At 40.3% G+C, this 27,786-nt stretch overlaps 1 protein-coding gene and 1 long non-coding RNA gene across 2 annotated transcripts in view; one reads left to right on the forward strand and one right to left on the reverse strand.

The window, feature by feature from the left end:
* Positions 1 to 27,786, reverse strand: part of MYO1D (myosin ID) — a 323,486-nt gene that overhangs the window by 294,512 nt on the left and 1,188 nt on the right. The window lies entirely within an intron of this gene.
* LOC306655871 lies at positions 23,338 to 27,252 on the forward strand. Its single transcript, XR_013762338.1, has 3 exons — positions 23,338 to 23,465; positions 23,505 to 27,203; positions 27,236 to 27,252. It is a non-coding gene; the product is annotated as an uncharacterized lncRNA (long non-coding RNA).

Raw genomic sequence — 27,786 nt, forward strand, 5'->3', positions numbered from 1 at the left:
GGAAAGAAAAAAGAATTAATCAAATACTATTACCCTATGTAAATGTATGATTACACAAATGGTATGCCTCTACTCCATGTACAGAGAAACAAGATGTATCCCATTTGTTTACAATAAAAATAAATAAATAAAAAATAACCATGAGCCACAGTGGTGGGTCTCAGAGCCAAAGGAATGGGAAGGACCCTGGCAGAGATTTTAAGGGCGGAAGAACTGGACCAACCTGAGAGAGCAGTAACCCGACGCAGCTTCATCATAGCTGGGCTCTTTCATGCCACAGTGAAGTGAAGCTGTGAACCTGGAGACTGTGAGCCAGGAGACAGGGTAGACTGGAGGTTAAAAAGTGGCCTCCAGAGAAAGTGAGAGCAAGAAGTCAGCCTGGAGAGGAGCCTCACCCTGGGAGAAAGTCCCTGGCCCCACAGAAGTAGGGACACAGAACACGGTCAGTGGAAGAAACCTAGAAAATGCCCATACTGTTAGGATGGTGTCTGTACTCTGGATTTTTTAATGCATTTTTTCCACAGAAGTTTTGCTATTCTGAAAATGGGCTGAGATGTATTTTCTAATAAGAATTCTGAGCAATCTAATTCAAGTCAAAATATGACTGACTGAAAGATTTGATGGTCTGACAAAACTACTAGGTAGATAATGCCAAAAACACATAGTTTTTAAGTACTTTCTTTTCCAGGGCTCCCATTCAAAGTTGTCTCCTTGAGAAAGAAAGAACATCTACATATAAGATCTTGTTTCAATTACAATTTTCTCGTTAATTTTTTTTTATGTGGGCAGAACATTCAATTCCTGCATTCAGGAGGTGTTTATCCCACTCAAGGTACTGGGGCTATAAAGATGAAAAGACAGATGTACTTCCTATTCTCCTGGGGCTCCTGGACACCGGGGCATACAAATAATTAGATCATTACAGCACAGGGCCAGGGTGTTACTGGAGCACACAGGACAAGTCCCTTGGGTGCTCACTAATGCAGCTGGGGAGCAGAAGAGTCACCAGGGCATCTCACAGGACCCAAGCTGGGACCATGTGAAGAACTAAAACCAGAAGCTCTAGCTTCCCCACCAGGGTGTGATACTATGTCCCCTCCCAGAACATGGTAGAGTACAGCTAAAAACCTGTGTTCCAATTACAGGTGTACCACCAGCCATAAGCACACTCTTGCCCGTTCTGCTTGATGGGCAGTTCTAACATTGCCATTTTCTATGTGGGTCACTGCCTGTAAAGAACTCAGGAAATTCGGCTTTGGCCTCTAAGTTGTCATTCATTCACTTGCTCCCTCCTCTCTTTTCCTCTCGCTTCATTCTTCTCTCACTGCTAATTTTTCTATTCAATCTTCATACAGAACTTGACTTCCAACAGCTCGAAAATATACACATTCAGAATCTTAGCCAACAAAAGAGCAAGATGATTTCATTCCAAATATAAAATCCTGGTGAAGAAGTATGATTGGTTCAGCTTGAGTCAGGTGCGCCCCCAGGACCATTCAACAGTGGTCAGAAGGCAGAATTCCTTTGTACTTTAACTTGTGCCAGCTGTGATAAGAAATAAGGAAGAAAGAGTGGGTGGAGACATGGTCTTTATTCATGCCAGCAGGAAGTGGGTGTTCAGGCCTGGGGAGGTATTTCTTGGAGAAGAAGGGTGATGCATGAGATAGAAGGCAGGCTAGAAATAACAAGATTATTGGAAAGACTATGCAAGAGACATTAAACAAAATGAGAGAGGGGTGGGGGAGAGAGAGGGAGGGAGGACGTGCCAGACTAAGGGAACACAGGAGGAGTGCCTTGCAATTTTAAGAGCTGCATGAGGTTAGTGACTATAAATGTGTTGGTACCCATCTGTGCAGTAGGATCATTTTCTCCAGCAAGTCTCAGCAGCCTCAATACTGAAATTATAGAGGCAAATTAAAAAGAGTAGTTTGGTAGGTTCCAGGCTGGGGTTTTACTAGGTGAGACAAGTCCCCCTGAAGAACAGTAGGACATTCCAGTTTAAGGCTGAGAAAGAAGGAATGCAATGAGCTTGGGTGTGATAGTCTTGGGTAGAGGAGGAGGCTGAGAGCAGGAGACAGATGGTATGTCAAGAGGCAACCTTGAGCACCGGGAATGTGAAGCATGGTAAGTCAGGGAGCTGCAAGGTTTCTGGGATGGTTGATTCCAGCAGTGCCCTGGTAGCGGGGGTCTCTCAGGCCTGCTGACAGCAGTGGAGACAGCCACACACTGGATCGATGACTTTCTGATTTTTGTATTGATGAGAAACCTTTGGGTATTCCTCAAAGTCTTTTTATACTTAGGAGGTATCTCTTTTCTTTCCCTTTTTCTTCCTCTGTGAACTACCTGCATCCTTTCTCAGTTCTGGTGACCTACCCACTTCAGACAAGGCTGCGTGCCACTTCCAGGATGCAGCTGGCACCCAAACTTCACCCATGGTGTCCTTTATGTCTCCCCCTCCAACTCTCATCAGAATGTCCTTGCCCATTCTATATACCCAGACTTTAGAATTTCCCCTGATTCAAAATCCTGTAAATATCCAATTACTTCTAGGAAGCTCTCCAAGATTTCCCCTTACCCAAATCACTATTTCTTTCAATATGTAGGTTTTTAATTCCACATCATTATACTACCATTTGTTTTCTATTCCTCTACAGTGACTGTTATACTGTCATTTATTTGTATTTTTCTTTGAAGTTCTTAAATTCAATTTTTAATCTCAAATGTGTGTGTGTGTGTGTGTGTGTGTGTGTGTGTTGTAAGAAATACACTTGACATGGGGCTGGGGTTGTAGTTCAATGTTAGAGCGTTTGCCTCGCATGCATGAGTTGCTGGATTTGATCCACATAAATAAAATAAAGATAGTATGTCCATCTACAACTAAAAATTTTTTAAAAATTAAAAAAATACACTTGCTAAAGCATAGGGCCAGCCAAAGTAGATAATCATCTCTTATTCTAAAGCTCATGTACCTCTCTGAGCACCAATACAAAAAAAAAAATTCTATGACTGGTGATCAAACGGAGAGTATGTCTGTATAAAATGTATCCAAAACTGCACAATAACCTGCCAAATTAGTCATGGAATGTTGAATGAATCAAATGGAATGTTCACCACCAATGACAGACTTATGATTTTTAGTCACTAAATCATGTTATGTGGATTCCCAAAGAAATCCAAGGTCACCAAGTTTTCTACTTCTCTACCTTTTAGGTAAATAGAAAAGATAGAAATGAGAAGATCAAAGAGTCATTTACGCATCCAGGAATCAGGACTTAAGGTAGTGGTCTCGTGAAGGTACTACAGGCAAAATGTTAGATCTATAATTTCCTAAGGACACATACACATAAACTCATCCGGCCACATTCCAACTGAGGACTAACATGGAGAAAAATCCATTACTGATGATAAACCTGTTTTCCTCCTCCAGATAAATATGGTAATATTCATTTTGGAGACATTCTCACGCTATACTGGATTAATACTACTTTTCTTCAAGGCAATCTAGCAATAAATATTAAAATGTTAAATGTGCATCTATTTTCATCCCTTATTCTAGGAATCTATTTTAAAGATTAAAGATAAAAAAATATATATTATTAAAACAATGCTTTCTTTGCTATCAAAACAACTAAAATCAGCTCACCATTCAATTGGTTAAATATTCAATTATATAGAATACTATATATGTGTGTGTTTATATGTATATACATATATAATGAATAAGATTTTATTTTAGGTGAGTATAAAGTCTATGCTAAATAAAAAAAGTTTAGAACAAGTATGTGTAGTTTCATAGAAATAAATTTTAGAGTAATATGAATATATATATTTGTATAAAGATAGAAGAAATAAATACTAAACAAGAATGTCATGGCAAGGGGGTATGGATTCTGAAGGAGTCTTTCTTTGTACATTTTGTATTCACATAATGCTTGAATTCTGTACTTTGTACAAATTTGTATTATGTTCATCAATCACTCCACAACAAAAATTAATTTTACTTTCTTTCCCAATTTACTCAACAGACTCTAGGTTAATCTCTATTCTAAAAAATACTCAGCATTAGAACAGGAAAGGTAGTAGGACTGAGATACACACCAACAAGATGTGGGTGCTCCTAGTTTTGCTAGGAAGAGGTGCCATAATTTTGATAGTAATTTTATATTTTCATTTTATGATCTTCTAAGTGCTGTTAAGTGGAAAGTCATATAAAAGATGGTGACGAAGGCAGGGAACTATAATCCTCTTACTCTTAAGGTAAGTATTCTGAATAAGGAGAAGTGGAAGGATGCCTGTGGGGTCTTGGATTGGTAAGTGGCAGTGCTAGCCGGCACAGTCCAATATGGTAGCCACTAGTCACATGAGGCTATTTAAATTTGAGTTAAGGAAAATGAAATAAGTTCCTCAATTGTGCTAGCCACATTTCAAGAGCTCAGAAGCCACATGTGGCTAATGGTTACTGTATTAGACACAGAATATTTTCATCAGCATAGAGACAGTGTGGTTTCCACTCCAATAATATTTTCCCCTCATGTAGTGGCTTTCTACCCTTGCTTTTGCCTTCTTTTGAGAAAGGATAATATTATATTACTCTACAATCTTAAGTACTGTACAGAATAAACACCAGTGTGCTGAATTCAGGTAACAAAGAGGACTGAGGTAAGTAGAGAATAACGATTAATGGGTGAGGACACAAGAATAGCCCCAAGCATGGTGTGGTGAACTCTGTGGGTATAGCCCACCTGGCATCCCCCCACATACTTCTTTTTCCTTCTAACAATTAAGATCTTGTTTTGTTATCTACTCTGTGCTCCCAAAGAGTTCAGGGATGGGCCTACAATGCAAATTTGGCTCAATGAAACAAGGCGAGAAGTTAGCTGTTAGAGGTACACCCCTCATGGCTTTGGTCTTGACCCCAAAGGTAAATACGGCACAAGTACGTATATATTACCTGACCATGCACTACCATCACAGTAACATCTGCTCTGCAGAACCAGCAATGTAAACAAAGCAGGGCACTAAGAGTTACTACACTGGCTGTAGGCAGGTATCTAGATGTGTCTTGGAATGACAATCAAACTTTGTACTTTATGTGTTAAAATTCTGCCATCTGAAATAGAAATATATTTCTGCAAAAGTAAATTACAACCATGATAGTTATAAAACTGCTCACTTTAGGTACAACACCTATCAAAAACTTTCAAATCATTAATAAAGCAGAATAACAATGTAAATATGAGGGAAGCAAAGAAACATTATAGGAGGAACTGTATACCATTTTGCAGCCAAACATTCATAAAAATTTAAATAATCAAGATAGAATAGGTAGATTAGATGATAGCATCATTCTCATATTTGTGGAATTACAAAATTAAACAAAATTGCACTTTAAAAACTGAACTGAATTTAGTTATTGGATTCCATTTAACGGTCATGAGCCTTTTAAGAAAAATCTCAGTTTGGGATTTTAGGATTTCTTCATATCTTGTGGGAATAAATTAGAAGCAGAATGTCAACTCTCCTAAACTTTTATAGAATAAGACACTAGTATCAAAAGCTGTCATGCAATTTTCAATGGAACAAAGACAATAAAGGTTATAAGTAATTTGGGAATCACAAACATATGCTGCTTTGCTCACATACTTCAGAGAATAATTATAGGCCCAGCAAAATCAACCAAATTGCTGACCTTAAACAGAAAGATGGTGGACACTAGTCATTTTTCCTCAGTTGCAGGATGTATTTTGGAACTTTGAAACTATTCCATCAGGAACTTACCAAAATATCCCAACAGGATGAAATAGCAGCTATTGCATCTTTAAAAGATGGCTTTAACCAAAGAAAGTTTAATATTTACTTGGCTCAAAACTGTACCTATACAGCAAGAATTGGTAAGAACCAACAGTTGCTTGCTCAGAAAGTAATTCATTTGCTTAAAAATATACTAACTGATGAACTGTGAAATGCATGCATTTCCTACAGGATATTTACTGTGTAAGATCTCTGGTCATGCTGTTTCCAAGGAGATGCTAAAATGGATACACATACAATAAAAGCAAATGACACATGTGGTTCAAAATGCATCCCTTTCCATTTCACTTAAAAGTTAGTGCATTTCAGATTAAATAACAGATATGATGTGAATCTTGGGCCAGGAAAAAATACTATAAAAGGTATTATTGGGGACAATTGGCAAAAATCTAAATATGGACTATACTATTATCTAACACAGGGTAAGATGTCCAGCTTTTAAAGCTGTGCTGAGGTCATGTAAGAGAGGCTCCTAAGTCTTAGGAAATACACAGTGAAGAGCTATGGGTAAAGGGGTATGGTATCTGAAACTTACTCTCAAACATTGGTTGTGGGGTGATATGGCAAATGTCAAACAAATGGTGTACCTGAGTAAAAACGCATACATGGGTGTTCTTCGGATTTTTCTGAAATTTTCAATTATGTCAAAATAAAAAGTCACTAAAAATGCCAATTCATCTCTCTGTACATTTCCTTGAGAAGACAAGTCATACTGTGGTAGTCAAGTCTCAGAGTGATCAAGAAGACAAGTGTGTTGGAAACTGCGAGGCCCCGAGTTTACTTGAGGAACCACGGCACGCTATCATCAGCTCTGCAATGGTTAGGCTAGCTCCAGAAGTGATTCACTCCTTACAGCAGAACGCACTCTTGCCTAGCCCACGTGGAGTCAGTCACTGACCACTTCCAACTTGAACTATTGGTGCAGTCACCACCTAATCACAGCCTCTGGCTTGCACCTTACTGTCGTGGAATGTAGCTGAGTTCATCTGCACAGCGGTCCTCTGTCTCATATTTGTTCCTTAAAGTACACGCTTTACAGAGAAGAAAGCCTGCAATACAGAGGCCCTTGGATGGTCATTTCAAAGACCATGCCAAGCTCCCTAACATTCTTCTGTATCACTGCAAAGTTACATAAACCTACAAAGTAAGAGAAGAAATAAATTGTTAGAAATAAACATTATGGAGTAAGACATGTACAGCTTGGAACAAGCAGTCCCTTAAAAATTAAGTATACTTGTCTTACAGCTGTAAAAACATGTTTGAAGCCTGAATTGTGGCATTTCAAGTCCCTTCTACCATTTAAAACAAAACACAGAAGGAAATTCACTTTACTATCATGACTTGTCATCCACAAATTATATGTCTAACCCTGGAGCTTATTTTAGAATCTCTCCTCACTAATTTGCCTGCATTTTTGAATAGCAAGTAATATGTTTTCAATCACAAAAGGTTACAGGGAAATTTTTGTGGTAAAAAATGGACTTCCACTGGCATAGAAATCATCAGAATTACGGCAATCCTTTGGGAAGTAACTTTTTTTTTTTAATCATTGTCAAGTGACTTTCAAATGAGTTTTAATAGCTACTGTTCCTGAGAATGGTTGTTTACATCCATTGGAAACTGATGTACTCAAAAACACGTAAGAAAATAAAAAAAGAAGTTTGTTGGAGAAAATATTATTTCTTTACAGTACACTAAGAGAATCAAAGTTAGTGAACTTTTCTCTTAAAAACAATTATCCATTGACATTTAAATGGACACCTCCATCCTCTAACTCGTTCCACAATTCAGTCCTTAACTACTTTTGGTATCTCCACCATCTGTACAGACAGCAGCACTATCAAGGAATGGAGTCACTTTACTTTCACACAAAATTGCATTTGATATCATTTTTTCCAAAGTACTCTTCATATAAAAATTTCTAAGTAGTACAAAAACGAAATGGCTTTTAAAGTGCTCCGTTGGCCTTCTCTTTCATAGTCTCTCTTCCACTTCCACTGACTAAACAATTGTACTTCCAATAACATGAAGCAATTTTTCACAGGAATAACACAAAAATGCTGCCTTTCTTTTTCTTCCCCACAAATCAACCTTACATACCCTGTTTAAGATACATTGTACAAGGATGTGCCCACTATTCTAAAACATGACTATAAGCATTAGTGAGTGTGAGGGGAACAGTCCCACCAGGGCCTGGATAGGGCTTGATCACTAGCTAACGTGGGGCTCATTGTTCATTTCTTTAAAGTTAGTTAAGTGAATTTGTTGTTAAAAATTGTTTGCAGATGACGGATAGTTGCTTTGCTTCTCCCCTGCAACTGGACTAAGGAATGCTAAGGGAATCTCCCAGATTAGCACATTGGAAGGTCTGTCATTCCATGATTTTCAATGTCAGGAGGACTTGGATGTTGCTTGGTGATCTTCGTACTTGTCCTTGAGCTCCCTGGACTCCCACCCCCAGCAGGGGATGATTCTACCATTCCCCTCACTCTCAGGCTTGTCTTCTGCTTTACAGAGCAAACCAAAACCCCCTAGGGAGAAACTCCTCCAGCCCCTATATCCACTCCAATTCTGACCACCCTTTCACCAGTCCCTGAAAAGAAGGTGGCCCTAGAGCCCTGGACCCCATCTTCCCTCACTTCCTCAATCACCTGTTCAATCAGTTATTAACTCCTAGGCCCACAAATGTGCTTAAAACTCTCATTATTAAAAAAAAAAAAAAAAAAAAAAAAAAAAACTCATTATGACCTGGCTAACTCTACCATTTTACCAATGACTCCCATCACCAAACCCGATGGGCTTGTCTGTCCTTTGTTTATGTGACCTCTCTGCAGCATTTACTACTTCCTTCTAGAAATTCTCTTGCCCATTAGTTTCTCTCATACCACTACTTTCTGGTTGAGCTATTTCTTTTGAGTCTTCCTCCCATAAAATTCTTAAAATGTTATGTTACATTTCACGTTTTTTCTTTTTAACCAAATTATCTACCCCTCAGAATCCATACTAAAAAACATTATGATCTTGCTAGGTACATTGGCGCACACCTGTGATCCCAGTGGCTCAGGAGACTGAGGCAGGAGGATCACGAGTTCAAAGCCAGCCTCAGCAAAAGTGAGGCACTAAGCAACTCAATGAGACCCTGTCTCTAAATAAAATACAAACAGAGCTGGGAATGTGGCTCAGTGGTTGAGTGCCCCTGAGATCAATCACAGGTGCCCCCTGCCCTGAAAAATTATAATCTTAAACAATGAATGTAGAAATAACTAGAATAAGATACTTCAAATATCTCCTCTTGAAAGCTCCCTTTACCCTCCCCCGAATAGAAGAGTCCTCCTGTCAGTTCCTATGGCATGCCATCCATATTTCTACCCATCATGGATCACATTGCTGCAATTATTTTCACGTCCATCTTTACCACTAGACTTGGGGTACATGTAGATAAGGACAGGATTCTATTCATCTTTGTATCTTTAGTACACAGCACATAGTTGATGTATAATTAAATGTGCTAAATGCCTAAATAAATGTCTGGATAACCCCCCCAAAAGGACAGGATTGATTTAATAACTTATGAATTTTTCCTCACACACAACTTAGTCAATGCTCTAGAATCAGCATATGTAAGATGATAAATGTAACCCAATACACTACTAAAACAAATAACTCCAACATTATGAAGCATGGGGTATTCACAAGCTACCTTGTGGCGATGTTTAAGGTACACAAGTCTTTAACACAATTCATAAGAACCTTCCTGCAATATTGTTTTCTCTTTCTGAGGTATATACGCTTAAAAGTCATCTTTCACAGTTACTAATTTCAAATGTAGGCAAAAAAAAAAAATTATCTTAGTTTCTCCAAAATAGAAAAAAAATCCAATACTTTTTACTAGCAACGGCAACAACTTCAACATACTGGAACCAGTACAAACTAAAGAAAAATAAAATCCCCTTCCACTTCATAGAGAGTTACTTTTCTATTCATTCCAAACACATGTATCAAAACCCTTGAGAATTTAGTTTATTAATCAGAATTTTAATGAAGATATAACTCATAAAAGGGTTATGAACAAATTAAAATGATCTTGGAAGAATAAAGACTACTGAAAATTTATGGAACTCTGAAAAACACATCTCTTCCTTACTTAACCATTCAAAATTCCCCACAAGTGAGTCACCCTACTCCAAGAAAAGCTAAGTTCCACCTGAAATAAAACTGAATGTGAAGAAGCTTGCACATCTAAAGAAACCAACTTCATTTTATTTTTTTTCTGGGCAAAAGGAGGAAATCATTGAAGACAGTTGCTGACAACAAATGATCCACAAATAGTTCTTGCTTTATTTTGGGATGCACTATATACTTTATGCAGTGGTGACAGACTTAATTTTATTTGACAAACTAATGTCAGAATTAGTTTGTACTTCCTGTACACAGATGATCAGAGCCAGGTAAACAGCCTGGTAGTAAGAACATGCCTTGAAAGGCATCTGAGGCTCAGAGTGAAATTAGAAAGTGACTTGAGGAGATGTAATTCACACAGGGTGAAGGCTGAACTGGCACAACAGGTCTGTCCCTACAGCCACAGAACACATGCACAGGAAGCTGGGAACTGGGATCTCCCCTGGATGAGTGAGCCTGGCTGAATCCATACCCCACTCTACTGGTCATGCCAAAGTCCCTGTGGAAACACCAGGGTATGATATACAAATGTGCATGTGTTCTCATCTGTGTACACACACACGCGCGCGCGTGCGTGCGCGCGTGTTCCACAGCTGGCAGTTACTCTTCCAGCCCATGCAAATCCACTGAAATCATGGTGTGCCTTCTGCTAACATGAGCAGAGTTGTTGCTCAATCCTTGCTGGCTGCAATGAGTTTTATGATGCCTTGTATATGGTCAAAGGATTCCTACCAACTTTTAAATTGCTTGCCGATTTTTATACAGTTTCCTCAAATATTTCCTTGAAGGCTCCTCAAGGTCTTTTTTTAAAAACACATTTTATTGAAGTGTAATATACATATATAAAAGTGCACACATTCTAAGTATTCAACCTGATGAATCATCAAAGTGAACATACCTGTATAACTTACCAGTCGCAGTCCTGAAGCCCTTCCTAGCCACCTCCTGATCGCTGCTCCCTCTCCTCTCCAAAAAGAACCATTATGCTGACTTCTAACACCACAGATTAGTGGTGCTTGTTTCTGAATTTTACATAAATAGAAGCACAGAGTAGGTATTGTTTTGTGCCTGGCTTCTTTTGCTCAATATTATGATTGTGAGATTAACTCATGCTAATGCATGTAGCTATGGTACATTTGCTTTTGTTGTATCTAGCATTCTGTTGTATGAATACCACAATTTACTTTTCCACCCCAAGCTAATGGACACTTGCATTCTTCCCAGATTTTGGTTCTTACACGTTACTGCATTTAGCTTTAAACATAACACTTTTATTTCTACACAGCAGGTCTAGCACTGTCTTATTTTTGCATGCCTCCTATATCATTCATCCATTGGCAAAATCTTTGTCAACTATTGCAGATCAAAACCATTCTTCAGAACTCAAACTAAATGACAGAAAGAGGCCATGATAAAGTAAGCAATCCACATTGTGAAACGCTTAGATCGAAAACCGGCACAGAGGTCTTTGGATGAAGCTGTCTGGTGCACCACGCTCGGGTCCACACTACATCAGGCTGCAGCACCAACCTTCATCAGCTGAGAGCTTATTTTCATTTCCTTGTTCCCCCTTTATTCCCATTTGTAAGGAAGACATATCAAAACAGCATTATAAAGACTGTACTCAAGTGGGCAGTTTTAGAGTGTACCTTAGTTGGCATCATTTGGAGTGTTGACACAGATGCTGATCTTGGATGATGTTTTTGGAAATGCTGCAGACCATGCAGCAGTTATGCTGTGGTCAGGGAGAACACCCCAAAGTCACACACCAAAGCTTCTGTTGCTCGGGGGGGAGGGATTAAGGTAAGTTAGGCAATGAGCAGGGAGCCTCCACTCCCGCCCATCCTGCCCATCCTGCTGCCTGGATGCCAGCACTGGCGTCTCCTCGGGAACTCATCTATTGTTGCAGCCTCTCTTCTTTCAGACTCTCTCCTCTCTCTCTTGCCTCCTTTCCATTATTATTTACTCACATTCAATTCTCCAGGTTTAACAATAACAGAAAAATTAAAATGCATCTGTGATCTCCAGTAGCCACGGTCTTCTCTCCTTCCCTTCATGGCACATGTCCTGAAGGCCTTCCCACCACGCTGTTCTTCACCCCAGGGCTATCCAAACAGCACAAATTGTTTTCTGCCTCTGGCCCTCCACTGAAGCCATCCCCGTGGGTCCCTGTGCCCTCCTTGATGCTGATGCTAAGAGACACCTCTTCATTACCTCCCCCTTCCCCTTCCTGGGGTGTTCGTCTAGCCAGTCACTCTCCTGTGACATCACACTCTGTTTCCTTCCATCCTCCCTGGAGACTCCTCTTCTGGCTCCACGTAGGGTCCTTATTCTGACTGTCCCTTAAATACTGATGTTTCTCAAGGTTTACTTCTTGGCTCTTTTCTCTCTAGGATTGCTTGTGACCCTAAATATCATAGGCAGGTTCCTTGAACACCTAGATGTCAACATGGGAGATGTTGGGAAGTACTCTCCTTTTCCCGGTCTTCTATTATACACCCAGTGCTCCACACCCACATCACTCTTCTCTATTCCTTTCCATGTATACAAAGCAGTGGTGCACAACAGTAGAATGGTCATGGCCTCTGAAGTCACACCAACCTAGCTTCAGATTCAACTGATTTTTAATTAGTATGTGACTTAGAGAAAGCCATTTTCCCTCTGAACAGTTTCACTTCTGCATTATGCCTATCTTAAATGATTGATTGAATAGATGAAAAGATGAATAAGTGAATGAAAAACCATCTAACAGGGCTAAACACCTAGCAGCTGTCCTGATAATTCATTTCCTCCCACTTTTCCTTTTATGGAAACTAGTTCTTTTCCTCTAACTACAGTAGAACCCCCATTTTCTGTGGTTTAAATTACCCACAGTCCAAAAATATTGAATGGCAAATTCCAGAAGTAAATGATTCATAAGTTTTAAATTGCATGCCATTCTGAGGTTACTTGAACACAAGCCCTGTGATTTTGTGACCATTGACGACCAAGATGGCTGTCATTGATTTCCCACTGCTATTCCCAAGACCGTGCCTGCGCAGATACTCTCTGTTTCATACCCAGCTCCTCATGCGTGGCCATTTCTTCTCAACTTGGGCTCCAAACCTTCATCTGGATCTCTACAGTTCCTCCTTCCACGGCATGGATACCTTCCTGGCTATGTCCCAACCTGATGGCTTCAGGACCAGATTCCTCAGAAAGTAGAGGAGTATCAACCACTTCACTTTTACCCACTGGCAGGGATACTGTCTTCTGGGGTCTCCCAGTATTAATCATACTCAAGAACTTAAAATGTATCACACTCTATGTCTTATTCCTTATCACTCCTTAAAAGATAGAGTAGGGGCCCTCATCACACAGAGATTTCTTTTCTGAACGAACTCTATTTTGTCCACATAGTTTGTAAAAGTATAGAGAGGAGGCACTCTTGGCTGCCTATCCAATACCTTAATTTGCCCCTAAAGTTCCTTCCTTCCTAAAAGGACCTGATTTTATTCAGGCAGTGACTCTTTCAGTAATGTACTGCAAAAGTGAATTCTATCTTGAGCTCCCCACTATTCTAAGTTAACCAGGATGACCACACTCCTCTTCCTAGTGAGAGGTGTAGGAATGGGCATGTGAACAAATGCTGACCAACAAAACACCTAAGAAAGGAGCACAAAGCAAACAGATGGCTCCTCTTGGGAGTCACCAGGAACTGGGAGCAAAGAACCGCTGCAAAGACCAGCCTGAGGGCCAAACCAGCATAGGGGGGCAGGGCCAGGTGCAACACAGGTGGAGGCAGAGCCCTCATGACTGGACTTTCTAGAGCTTCTCCTATCACTGAACTTCTTGGTGCAGGAGACAAAGCTTCTCTTCTGTTTAAGTCAGTTTGCTCAGGTATTCTCTGCAGCCCACAGCATTCTAACTGACACAGAGTGATACTTGGAACAGGTTCTTGCCCGGCCAGGGGAGGTGGGATGAGCCCCAGTAGAATTTCCAAGCCTCTATTTCCTTAGATATAGAGCAGCCACACTGTTGATACATAGTATCAACTACTACAACCTCTGGCTTGCCTACAATGTTACTTTGTAGTTGTCTTGTTAAACTGTTGCCCTTCAGTGGGGAACTAGGGTTTTTTTATTCACACTGTTACCTTTTCCATTGTTTCAACCTGTTCAAATTCTTAAAAGTAACAATTCTTTTAAGTGCAAATCCAGATGAAGAGGAAAAAATACAAAAAAGTACTGAGCTGGGAGGCAGGTAGCTTTGGTCCAGTGCTAACTATGCTACTACAGTGAAGTGTCCCCATGAATCACATACTTCGTGTTTCTAACTTCATGAACCTGTACCACAGTGAGGGACCACGAGGACCCTTTCTGGCATTGTTATTTTATGACTGAGACTTCATCAGAAGATTCATGGCTCAGAATAGCTCTCCTGGTTGAAGCACAAAACCAGAAAAGCAAACCTCCTCAAATCAGTCTGTGGCCTACTAGTTACTTATTTTGAATTAGTTAATTAGCTAATTAATTAATTAATTAAAAACACTTAAATTTAAAAAAAAACAGCTTTGTTACACTACAGAGATCACATCAGGACTGCATCTGTGTTTACTATCACCAAAAGAAACAGAAAGCATTGCCAAATCTGCACTCAATCCATCAACTTGATGAAAATGAATATTCCGAACAGCTACCAGGCTTAGGGGATTTGGGGGATATGACACTAAAGATGGCCCAGCTTTTTAGAAGCATGCCATTGCCCTAACGCTGTCATCCTGTTGCAAGATGGCATCCTTTGACTGCTTCCCAGCATATGTCAAGTCTGAACCCTTCATTCTCCAAGCTTTCAAGCAAAGTGTGGTCCTTGACTAGTGAGTGCCCCATTGCCCTCTGTCCCCACTCCCTCCAGAGACCCCAGCCTCACTGGATGTCTTGCAGTTTCTAAAGTTCACAAAGAGTCTTTCTGTCTAAAAATATTTCTTTCTCTCTGCTTTGCACATGTGATTGTGCCTGGCCTGGACCCTCCTCTGTCTGATTCTCCCCCCACCCCCACCCCATAGATTTCTCATCTTTCAAATCCCATGTAAAGTCAATTTCCCCATAAAGAGGCTGCTCTGTGGCATGCTTGCACACATTCAAGCTGTGTCCGCTTCCCCTGCAAGGGAACATGGCTTTCCCCTTCACAGCACTTAGTTCTACTTGCAGTTATCCTTTGGTTTGTTTGCTAGTTTAGTGTGTCCCCCAGTGGTTGATCAGCTCTATAAAAATAGGTACCATGCCTGCCAGGGTCACTCCTTCATACCCAGAAAAGAAGGAAGACAACACAGTGGCCACCATACTTTCAAAGGCAACTTCATGACATGGAAAACACTGAAGAGAGCACATTATAAGAAAAAACAATTTATAAACTATATCTTGTGTAAGTGGAGAGATTCCAAATTTTTAATACAAGAACACTCAGAAGATGACTAAGAAAATACATCAAGGTATTAATAAGGATGGTAGGATTACACTTTTTTCTATGGAAAATCTGGGAACAGATAGAAAAATAATATTTGATTTGGCAAGAGTGGACAGCCACATTCATAGGGTGAAAACATAAAACTTGTTGCAAGGTGAATAATAAAGTGTGATTATCAGTTAATTGATTAATAACTATAACAGAACTAGGAACACTGATTATTTGGATGTTCCATTTGTTAACATGTCTGTCGGCTTACATTACAGTCACACCCCATTTGGCTTCAACAGAACACAACTGCAGAATGAAAACATTAGCCTCGCATACTGACTGCTAACTAAACTTTGGTAATCACCTGAGCGTTAATGAGGCTCAATAAATCAGAATCTCCAGGAGATGAAGTTCAGGGAATCTTCCAAAAACTGGGTAATTCAGGTACAAAGTTAGATTTGAAAAACACCAGTCTAGGATAAATTAAGAAGTTAGATTTCTTTTCAGTAAAAGTTTCAGATAAGACAGGAACCTAAGAGGCAAATAATGACAGATTTTGCTAATAGCAGCTGCCTACCCCAAATCAACAAGCAATCATAAAGTGCACAGCATGGAAAAATCCACTCATCATGCTTTGGTTTGCTCAACCACACATAATTCAAATACCAAAGGCTGCAAGAAGTTTTAGAGTGGCACCTTACTTACTTAGAACTCAGTCTTGCCTGACATGCCTTTCCAGCTAAACACACCAAAGCAGTAAAAAATAGCCCTCAGCAGAGAAGATAAAAAAAACAGCATCTTCAAACTCATTCCCTACAGGTGATACACACAAGAAAGCCCCTGCAGGGCATGGTGGCACATGCCTGTAATTCCAGTGACTCAGGAGGCTGAGGCAGGAGGCCAGCCTCAGAACTCAGCAAGACCCTCAGGAACTTAGGGAAACCCTATCTCAAAATTTAAAAGGAAATAAAAAGGACTGGGGGATGTAGACCAGTGATAAAGCACCCCTGAAATCAATATGTGATATGAAAAGAAAAATTAAAACTAAAAGAGACAGCCCCTCAGTATCATCAGAACACATGTCTCCCCCCGCCCCCGTGGAGCTGGGGACTGAACCCAGGGCCTTGTGCATGCAAGACAAGCACTCTACCAACTGAGCCATATCCCCAACCCTAACTCCTTCTTTATACACACTTCTAATGAGTTTATTAGCTGACTGCCCAAACCCAGAGCAGATCAGATTTGTAAATTAAGAGGGGAGAGGGAATTCACAGGGAGGCACACCAAAAGAAACAATAAAGATCTAACCACATACTCCGGAAAGTTAAATCACTTAGATCAATTTGATATGGAACAAAACATTACACATCTCGATAAATACCAGAGACATGAAGACAATTGTTAATAATTATGGTCATGATGATCTCAGTCCTTAAGCAAAAAAGTTAAATCACACCTTTATATTCAGCTACCAGGAAGCAAAAAATCAAAAACCATTAACCTCTGAGTGCCTTTGATGTGCCTGTTGGCCCATTTGATGTAATAACCTTGAAATGTAGGAACAGTCCCATTTTAAGACTGGGTCATAAAGACTCTGAGAACTGAAGTAAGTTGTTTAAGTCTACAGGATACATTAAGCTTCAGATAACTGAGGTACTTGCTTGTTGTTTTATACTGCACTGCCAGTTTTTAATTCATTTCAATTGGAAAATTTCTCTCTCTCTTTCTATCTCTCTTTCTCTCACTGTGTGTGTGTGTGTGTGTGTGTGTGTGTGTGTGTGTGTGTGTGTAAAGCCTTATGGAAAAAAATCATGTGTAACAGTAGTTTGCAAGCTGCTTTTTCAATGTGATAATGTTTTTTTCCAAATGAAAAATTCCTTGGAACTCAATACAATGTACACACAGAGCTGCTCTGCTGAGAGCAGTGGAGAGCAGGTGGCCTGAAGGCCTATCCCACCCTTACCTGAACTCCCAGACTGCTCCTGGGGACCTCTGTGTCCTGGGACACCACAGCACACAGATGGTAAGAAGCACCAGTCTAAATGAGCACAGTCACTGGATTTGCTGTAGAAAGGTGTGCTGCTTAGAGACACTCAGCAAATGATAGAAAGCTATATAAAGGCATCACAATGCTGTGAAAACCTAGTTAACCTGTTAAGGTGAGTAACAACATAAAACTGTTCAAGAGTACAGTGCTGCTCAGTGTTTTCTCCCCTGTCATATGGTATTAGGCTTCACATGTCTGAGTTCTACAAACCTTAAAAAAAAAAAAAAAAATGCCCACTATTTCACAAAGATGCCAAATGTATTTTAGTGTTTTGGGTTTTTGGGTACCCCTCCCAACAAGTGATGGTAATTTCATTTTCCCATCTTCCTAAAGGTTGGAGTTACAACAAAATCAAATTACATAAATACATAAGATACAATATGCTAGAGACATACATAAAATACAGTAAATGTATAGTTCAGCCAAGAATTAAAGATGCAGAAATACTATGCACAGTCAGGTGTGATGACACCTCTAATGGTCTCAGTAGCCAGGGTGGGGGGCAGGAGGACTGCTAGACTGTAGGAATTTGAGGTCAGTCTGGGCAGCGTAGCAAGATTCATTGATGGGAAAACATTTTATCCTTAATGCCTGGAAGTCAAGCCTTCAGAGATCAGATCTTGCCTTGCCCTTAGGACTTAAGAGACTAGAGTTAGGACACAAATATAAACTGATCAAATAGGTTGAAACTCCTCATAATTGCACTCATTGACATTTTGACTAGTCTGAAAATTTAAAACAAATTTTAAAGGTTTTCTTCTTAATCATAAGGAACAAAGAATAGAAATGGCAGAATATGGTTAATCAAACATTATCAAGGACTTATTCTTAGAATTAACTTTAAATGGTCCAGATATTCATAAAAGTCAGAACAGAAACATGGCCAGTGATAGGGTCATCCAAAATAAATGTGGTTTTCATGGTGTTTTACCATTTTTAATTGACTATAAAATTGTTCTTGATTTGCTGTTAAACAGGAGGTAGCAGTCTGACATGGAACCATCAGGGGTCACCCACACTGCTACAGATGCTCCCCCATTGTACAAGTTACTCAAAGTCGACTTTGTGGTCACAGGAAAAAAAAAAAAAGTCTGAGGTTTCTCTCAGTGTTTGCTTCATTGTTTTAGATGAAGCAATTTTTTTGATCGATTCATTTGCTTCTACTGCAAATGGGTTCTTAGAAACATGCACAGGAGGATTGAAAGGAAAGCTGTTTGCTCCTTGATATATTTCCCATCTATTCCAGAAGGACTTTTTAGAACTCTGTACAGGCCAGTGGTTCTTAGAGAAAAACCCATATTTGGCAGTAAACAATCTTTTTACTGAAACAACATAGCTATACTGGAGTTACTGCTTTGATCTTATTAAAGTGAAATCCATTTCTATATTGTGCATCAAGGAGCAGAAATGGGAGGGAAACAAAGGAAGTCCTGTTCAGTTCTAATGGCAACTTGTCCCACATGAGCAGCTGAGCAGGACTATAAATTGGGTTCAATTCAGTGTGAGGCTGGGATAATGAGAGGCTGGAGGTGGGCAAAGCCTCATGAAGACTAACTGGTGTCCTTCATTCCTCGTCTCCATCAACTGAAGTCACTTCTTGGAACCCTTTGCTTAAAAATGACATACTTTTCAAAAGTAGACTATTCTACTTCATTAAGAGATGTTGAAAGCCACAATCAGATTGATAGGCTGGCTCACTAAGGTCTCTCACCCACAATGCCAACCAGATTGTTCACCATATGGCCTGGGTGCCCATTCTTGGGAGTTCCATAATTGGGCATAAGATAAAGGAAGGGAAAAAATTCCTGTTTCTCATCTTCTTCTATGCCTAAAGACAAGACACAATTTTTTTTTTGTTTTGTTTTGTTTTGTTTTTAGTTGTGCAACATTTTCCCTGGGGATCCTCCCCTCTCTGCCATCAGAACCTGCCTCCCCAAGAATGAATCGAATTCCTACAAAATCCTGCCCATCTTTTCCCATCCCACACCTACCATCAGTGACATGCTGTAAAATCACTTCCCAAAAACAAATATTTCAGTTCTTCATTCTGAAGATTTCATTGAGGCCCAAGAAAGTAACTGGACTGAACAAATTTACACTAATGTGACTGTGCTGCATTAGCAGTATGTGACTTTCTAAAGAGCACCCTTCTCAACCTAGCTCAATCTTTAGGTGGGAGAACTAGGGTGAAGCATAAGAAAGGAATGAAGAAAGCACAGATAATGTAGGTAAATATTTTGAGCAATGGAAGCTGTCTAGCAGCATGGATAGGCCACTAAAACGGTAGAGTGGGTTGAGAGAGAAGAAAAGAAAAGCCAGGAAGGCTCAGGCCCCCAGGGAAAAGGCTCTCTGAATGGGAAACTTTGCTTCAACATGGGTCTGCTCCTGTTCTGCCTCTTCCACAGAGCACATCCTTCCTACTTCCAGTCCCAATTTTTCTCTTTCTGAATTCTCTGAACTCAAATATGTGTAGATACTTAACTCAATTATATTGTCATCAGTTCTTTTTGAAAACATAGCATGTTGATTCTTTCTCTCTGGGAGGTCCTTAAAACAACTGTCTGCACTATTCATGTGGACTCAATCATAATCCACATTACACTGATCAATTTATTAAAGTGTCCTTTACTCCCAATTAAACCATCCCTGAAAGATTGATTTTAAAAAGTATCTCCCGTCAAAGGGCCCAGCACACAGCAAGAATTCCAATAGTTGCTGGCTTTATAGTCAGGAGATGATATGAAAATCACATATAATCTATAGTTAAATAAAGAAATGAGTTATAATTTTTTAAAAAGACTTTATACCTAAAGTTCATCACATGGCCTTAAGTGCCTCAATTTGAGGCCCAGTATCACCAATTTTCATGAAAGCAGAGCACCACGGATGTATTTTAACATGAATAGCAGATTTCATTTTCCAAAGGGCTTAAAACAGTTTTCAGAAATCAAATAGCAGTACCCCTGAAGGAAGCACGATTATGAGGATGTTTAAGGTGGTGGCCCTGGAGTGAATGGGGTGGGTGGCAAGCACACTTCCGCTCCATGGGGCTGGCCAGGGGATTGAGCAGTCACTGAGCACTATGCTCTGACCATCGCATTAGGTGTTACACAGGTGCCATAATTTAATTTCCACAATAACACATCATCCTTAGAGATGAAGAAACAGAGGCTCAGGTAGGCTAGGTAATGTGTCCAAGGCTACACAGCTGGAAATAACTGGACACAAAAAAAGATTAGGGTCCAGATCTACCTCCAATGCTCTTGCTCTCTCTCCTACATAACCTGAATCCCTTCTAGAATGTTTTTCATCCTTACCCCCCCCCCCCCCCCCCCCCAAAAAAAAAAAAAAAAAAAAAAAAAGACCCACTAAAAGAAACAAACCTGTCTTGGAAGGTAGAAATGACAAGAAAGAAGTGAAACTACCCAGCCCTCCAGTAGTCACAGGGACAGGGCAAGGCAAGGCCATCTGGGAAGGATTCAGGGAGACAGTAACATTAACGAGGAGGGAATTAGATAACGGCACTGAACAGGCACTTCCTACACATCTGATTTCATCCCAATAACCCTAAGAGGTGATCACTGTACAAGTAAGGAAACAGAGGCTTAGGGAACCCTACATCAAAATGCCAATAAAAGAAAAAGTAAAGCAGAGATTTGGACTTGGTCCATCAGGTCTCAGGCCTGTGTTCTTTCTTCCCGCTGTTCCCTATTATAAGTATGCTTTCCTTTCTCTTCCCATAAATGACAAGAACTAAAGTTTGGGAAACACTGTTCTCTTCAAAAGCTCTGACCAGTAATTACATAGCAGTTGGACAAAAGAAGCCTCAGGAAATAAAACTGTCATCTCAATCAAGGGATTTAATAGACAATTAGAGGCTCACAATGTATCTTTTAAAATGCTGTTACCCTCTGACCCATTTATGAATATAGTTGACATTTTTAGTGACCATGTCAGTGAGGTGCATCAACAGGGAATCTACACATTGGATTCAGAGCCGCTGTTTGTTGGGGGCTATGCCATGTTGACCATGCCAGGGAGGCACCTGATCACATCGACAGCGAGGAGGTTGATTGACATAAGCACACTCAGGTGATTTGTCGTCCACGCACAGTGTATGTGCATGTGTTCTCAAGCACTCCTAATTGTGCCTGCTTGGACATCTAGCGTCTGGCCTAATCTTTGCGTAAGAGGCGTGGCCCTACTCTCCGCCTCCTGGAGGTGATATAAGCGTAGGCGAAGCGAGACAACAGGACAGCAGCTAGTAGGGAAACACAGCAGCTAGTAGAAAGAAGTGGCACAGCAGCTAGCAGAAAGCGGCATAAGGCAGATGGCAGAGCAGAGAACTGAGATGCATCACGAAAGCACCTTAGGTAGACGCACCCTTAGTTCACAGGATGCAGGACGCACCAGTAAGAAGCAGCAGAAAACTAAGAAGACATAGATATCTCTGAAAGCAAAGTCTCTCTCTGCCTCTCTGTCTCTCTCTCTCTCCCTCTCTCTGTCTCTCCTCTCAAAGCAAGTAAACCTCATTTCCTCTATCCTGAGATAGAAGTGGCTCAGTTTCCAGTCCACCACCCATAAGACCCGTGCAAACTGTTGCTGCAGGCGGTGACAAATATCCGCGGATTTGGTACCGCAAAGAGCCAGCGACAGCTGTTGGCAATGACGGTCCCCCACCAGACTGACTCAGCAGTGGCTAGGTAATGACACAATGATCCAATCCAGTCCCAGAGGCAGTACAGAATTATCATAAAACAGGGCCACTTCTTGCTTGAAATAGGGTATGTTTTGCTGAGTGGGCTCAGACATAGGTGAAAATGTCAATGAGCTCTCCACATAACGCTCTTTCACAATGCAGACAGCTTACTCATGGGTCATTAAGTGAACACATTTCTATCTATACCAGATTTGCCATTTCTAACTCAAAGTTAGGCAAAAAGCCAAATGTTGTCTCTTTCATGTAAAAGTTGATCCCTTCAGAACCTGTAATGAAACAAAACAGTAACAGCTTCTAAATGCTTGATTCCACCCACATCTGGCTCTATTTGGAAGCTAAATTCAGCAGAAGTCTCCAGGGTCAAGCAATGACCCTGAATAAAAATAGTCTTGGAAATCTGTCACAGAGTAGGAAAGGAAACAAGGCGGCAGGGTGATTCACTCCAAATGGCAGCTCCAAACCCCAAATTCCCATTTTTGTCCCAATATGAAGCCAATGTGCAAAACAGGCACAGAGCAAACTGTCCTTTTCCAAAAGCCTCCAAAAGAAGTTGCCAAAGAATTTCATGTGGAAGCCAAAAAGCTTTAGTGTGCCATTCACCTCTTCTATAAATCTAACCAGGGCTACTCCTAACTAGAACTCTGAACCAATCACTGGTTTATATTTGCTTGAAGACCACCCAAGGTATCTAGTTTTTTCCCTGGCAAGCAAGAGAAATCTTTTGTCCCACTGAATCTTCCAAACGACCAAACAGTCATAGAAAAAGAGGTGCTGTGGTGAGCATGTGTGCACCTGGTCACTGCCCTTCCACTAATTCTGCAATTCACTGCCCGCCTCCCAATACAGTTAAGCATATTAAAATAAGTATATTTTGTAAAGGTTGCATGCTTTAAAAAAAAAGGTAAGAATTCCACCAGTTGAAGCACAGTCAATATCTGACTGCTTAGTTAACTTATTTCAAGCTGTATTGAGCACCTAAGTGCCAAATTCTGTAGCATGACAGCAGACACAGGAGCAGAGATTTGCTTCTCAGCCATTCACTGGTACCTTCCCCTTCCAAAGTCCTATAAATAATTTTGCATTCATGATTTATATTCTCTTTCTTAGAGATGGTGGTTCCCAACTATACTGAGCTTCAAAGGGCCAGAAAATCTGGATCTATCTTGGGATGGCGTGTCCTTCTTTGAGCAGCGCACAGGTTGCTGATGAAGCAGGCATGCCAATAACAATGGAATATGACAGATTCTCTAACAGTTATCACCATGTGTCCATGTATCCTGGCAGCAGAGTGAAATAAACCCCATCCTGGAGGATTGGGAATGACTTATCAGAACTGGTCTTGAGGGATGAATAAGAGTGTGACAGGGCAGAGATGAGGTGGGGGGAGGAGGACCTTCCAGGGAATGAGAGGGAATGAGAGTAGCCCAGGTCAGTGGTTCTCAGCTGGAGGCAATTTTGCACACACATACCCTGGGGACATTTGGCAATGTGTGGAGACCATTTTGGTTGTTGGAAGTGAGAGGGAAAATATCCTACTGGCATCCAGTGGGTAGAGGCCAGGGATGTTGCTAACCATCCAATGCCACGCAGGAGAACCCCCAATGATAATGCATTATCCAGCCCAAAATGTCAACAGTGCTCAGGTTGAAACACTGCAATCCCCAGCACCACAAAACAGAAAAAAAGGAAGGGGAAACAAGAAAAAAGTTTGCTTCTATCCTAATCTTGCTTTTTTCTTTCGGAGATAAAACCTGATTTTTAGACATCTGCTGTAACTGGTGTAACTTTTCCTCTACTATTATTATCTATAAAAATGGCTGTAGGTGTGATCTGTGGATATGGGTCTGGAAGGGGGCAATATTAAAGGGTTGATGTGGATTAGTGTGAGTATATTTGAGGAGTTTCAATTTGTATTTCTTACACTTATAACAATCTGCTAGTATCCTGAAGACTGCCTTCTTTTCCTTCCAGAAGGCTCTGGCCAGGAGAGAGTCTTTCTCTTTATTTCTTTTTCCTTCTTGGTGGAGGTGGAGGTGGTGGTGGTAGTATACTCCTCAGTCCATTTCTCAAGGATTCGTGCCTGGGAGTAAGATTCCTGGTCAAGTGCCTCCTGCCTTCTTGATCAGGGATGTTTCCTGCCTACAACCCCAAAGTCCACTTGAAGCCTCACCCACGGCATGGCCACCATGTTCTGCTTTCTTTGTAGCCACTTCTGTTTTGAACCTGGAGTCCTTGGTCCCTCTTCTCCTTGACTGGGTCATTCCTACTCTAGAGTTTGTTCATTGTTACCATCAGGGTTGCCGCCTATCTAATTGAGGGTCCTTCCAGGCAAGTTGCATGGAAACCCTGGTCCTCTCTATGCTCCTTACTCTTTTTTTTTTTTTTTTTTTTTTTTTTTTTTTTTTTGTGGTGCTGGGGATTTGAACCCAGGGTCTTGTGTTTGCAAGGCAAGCACTCTACCAACTGAGCCATATCCCCAGCCCCTGCTCCTTATTCTTCACCTAACCATCTTTGTAAAAGGAAGAATGTAGACTGCTGCTCAGGAATGGACTAGCTAGAGCTGAAGACAATGTCCCCGAGAGATGCCTCTTTCATTTCACAGGACCACAAATATACATTAAGCTTCAAGAGATGTTCATACATGCCCAATACAGCCCAAACCACTGAAATTTCATGAGCAAAAACACTTCAACATCATCCCATTGCACCTGATCTGCAATGGTGGTTTCTGATCACCTGCAAAATGAAATAAATATCCAAGGGACACAGGAGCAGGAGCCCAGGAGCCCACATGGCTGAACACTATCTAGGGGAGGATTGTTTTCTATCAGAGGGACTGAATCACAGCTGGGAACAACAGTACGGAATTCCCCTTTGCTGTGACTATGTTTATGACTACAGAGAATCTACTCTTACAGGTTAATTAAGAACAAGCACTGTTCTACACAATGAGCACTGCAGCCAAATCTCAGAGTTGTTGAGCACACACACATCTGAACATCTAGGATCCTGGCTGATGTGGTGACTGGATGTAAAGGTAGATGTGGAAGCCTGGGTATTAGTCAAGCACTGTGCTAATGAAGCGGGAGATACCTCCCACAGATCCAACACCAACTCCTTCCCCTCCAGACAACCTGTCTTGTTCATTGTCACTCAAACAGAGTCAGCTTTCATGCCATCAACATCTGCTCATGCTACTTATCCACCTGGAATGTTCTCCACCTACGCACCCACCTAGACAAATACTGCGCATCCTCTGGGACTCAGCTCAAGTCCAACTCTCCATGGTGTTTGAGACAACCTCTGGCATCTCTCCCTCTTCTGAACTCCCAGCACAATTAGCTCATTTAATTACTTGGCAAATAATCACTTAAGCTCTAGAAAATTCATGTCTTCTGTTGTTTTCTTGAATTATTCTTTATATCAACAGATATTTTCACTTTCTCCCTATTTTTGCTGACATGCCGCCTCTTTGAGAGGTAAGGAGCACATCTTATTCAGAGTTCTTTGGATCCACCCACTCCATCCTCAGGACTACCTTGAATAAAGTAGAATCAAATTGCAGCTCTCTCTTCAGTGCACACAGGAGTTAAATTAGGTTTACTCTAGAGATGAAAATACCCAAACAAGACACTTGGAGACTTTGCCACCAATGAATGTGAAGGCCTTTTTAAAAAAATCATTCTAAGTGCCCTCCCCAAATTTATTTATTAAAAAAAAGAAGCCACGAAGGTTGGGGATGTACCTCAGTGGTAAAATGCTTGTCTAGCATACATGAGGCCCTGGGTTCAATCCCCACCAATGCTCCACCCCCTAAAAAAAGAGAGAAAAAGAAAAACTTTCAAAAGTCTTGAGAGTTTTATTTCTATTACAAAGAATTGGTTCTACAAACTAATGTAACTCAGTTATACCCAGACTTCAATTTCAAATTTGGAAAATTCTGCAAATTTCTGGCTAATGTCATGTATTTGCTGGAGGAGACATAAGGAGATTAGAATGAATGAATCTATATTCAACTATTATATAGTGTCTTGTATGCAGTATGTATTTAATAGTCCTTAGTATTCGATAAGCTGAAAATACTACAGAGTGGCTAAATTATAAAAGAATTTTTCAAAGTAGGTAGCTTCTTTCATAGGGAGTGAGAAAAAAAAGGGGTAGAACTAGAATTTTTACCTCAATGGTCTGAGTCTTTACCACTATAGTAGTGGTACTGTTCATAGCTGATGTAGAGTTATGTCATTTTGATTAATATGGTATTTGAAGTTATTGTTATAAAAGTTGAGCATCCAAACTTTGCTAAAAAATGTAGCAGGTTATCATAATGCTGTGTATACAATAAATCTTATTACAGTTGACTATCTTTTGGTTCCGCATTCTCAATCAATTGAGGATTGAAAATATTTGGAGAAAAACTGTGCTGAACTTTTCTCATCAGTAGTCCCTAAGCAATATAGGACAACACCTAATTTGCATAGCTTTTATATTGTATCAGGTATATAAGTAATCTAGAGATGATTTAAAGTATACCAGAGAATGTGCATAGGTTACACGAAAACACAGTAATCCCTGCAACCAGAAATTTTGCTTCCTCCAGTTTTAATTATCTACAGGCAATAAGAAGGATGAGTATAGTACAATGAGATATTTTGAAAGGGAGAAATGGAAAACACATTAACATAACTTTTATTATAATATATTGTTATAATAGTTCTATTTTATTAGTTATTGTTATTAATCTCTTACTGTATCTAATGTATAAATTAAACTTTGTGTTACAGATATGTAGGTATAGGGAAAACAGCATATATACAGGGGTAAGTACTACTTGAGGTTTCAGGTATGGGAGATGTCTTGGAACATATCTCCCACAGATATGAAGGGACTACTCCACTACATCATTTTATATAAAACTTGAGCATTCTCAGATTTTAGGATCCACAGGGAGTCTTGGAACCAATCTCCCAATAAGGAACAACTATATATTACTGTACTTTACAGTAAAGTACAGTATATATTACTGTACTTTACTATTTAGAAAGATACTGTGCAACTTGGAAAACTTGGAATCATTGAAAGAAATCCTGGAAAACTTGGATCATAGAATATGAGCACTGAAAGAAATCCCAGAGAGCCTTCTTATTTTACAAAATTAGTAAACTGAGGCCCAGTGAGCAGTACAAGATCAATCCGTGGTGGGCAGGTGCAGAACTCGGGTCTGTGCTCCTGCTCCATACTCTCCCTCTGGGACTTAATGAAGCTTATGAAGAACAGATGAAGGCTCCGTGTGGTTTGCAATTTCAAAGATTAAACCGGCTCTAAAAAAATTTCTAAAATTAGAGTTGACAGGGATAATACAGGAAAGTGAGGTTAGTTAAGCATCCAAAGTAGATTATGACTTTCACTTTATAAGCTTAAGGCGGTGTTCAGCTATAAACTTTACAAGAAATGGGACAAAACTTCCAGAAACTTTCCCCCAAACCCAGCTATTTTGAAACTGCATTTACTGTATTTTTAAGTCGAACTGCTTTAAACCTCTGCTCACAAATTACTGTATCAAAAATGAAATTATCACATGTAGAAGACATAACAA

The sequence above is a fragment of the Sciurus vulgaris genome (assembly GCF_902686455.1).
Source record: "Sciurus vulgaris genome assembly, chromosome: 3".
Taxonomy (NCBI): Eukaryota; Metazoa; Chordata; class Mammalia; order Rodentia; family Sciuridae; genus Sciurus; species Sciurus vulgaris.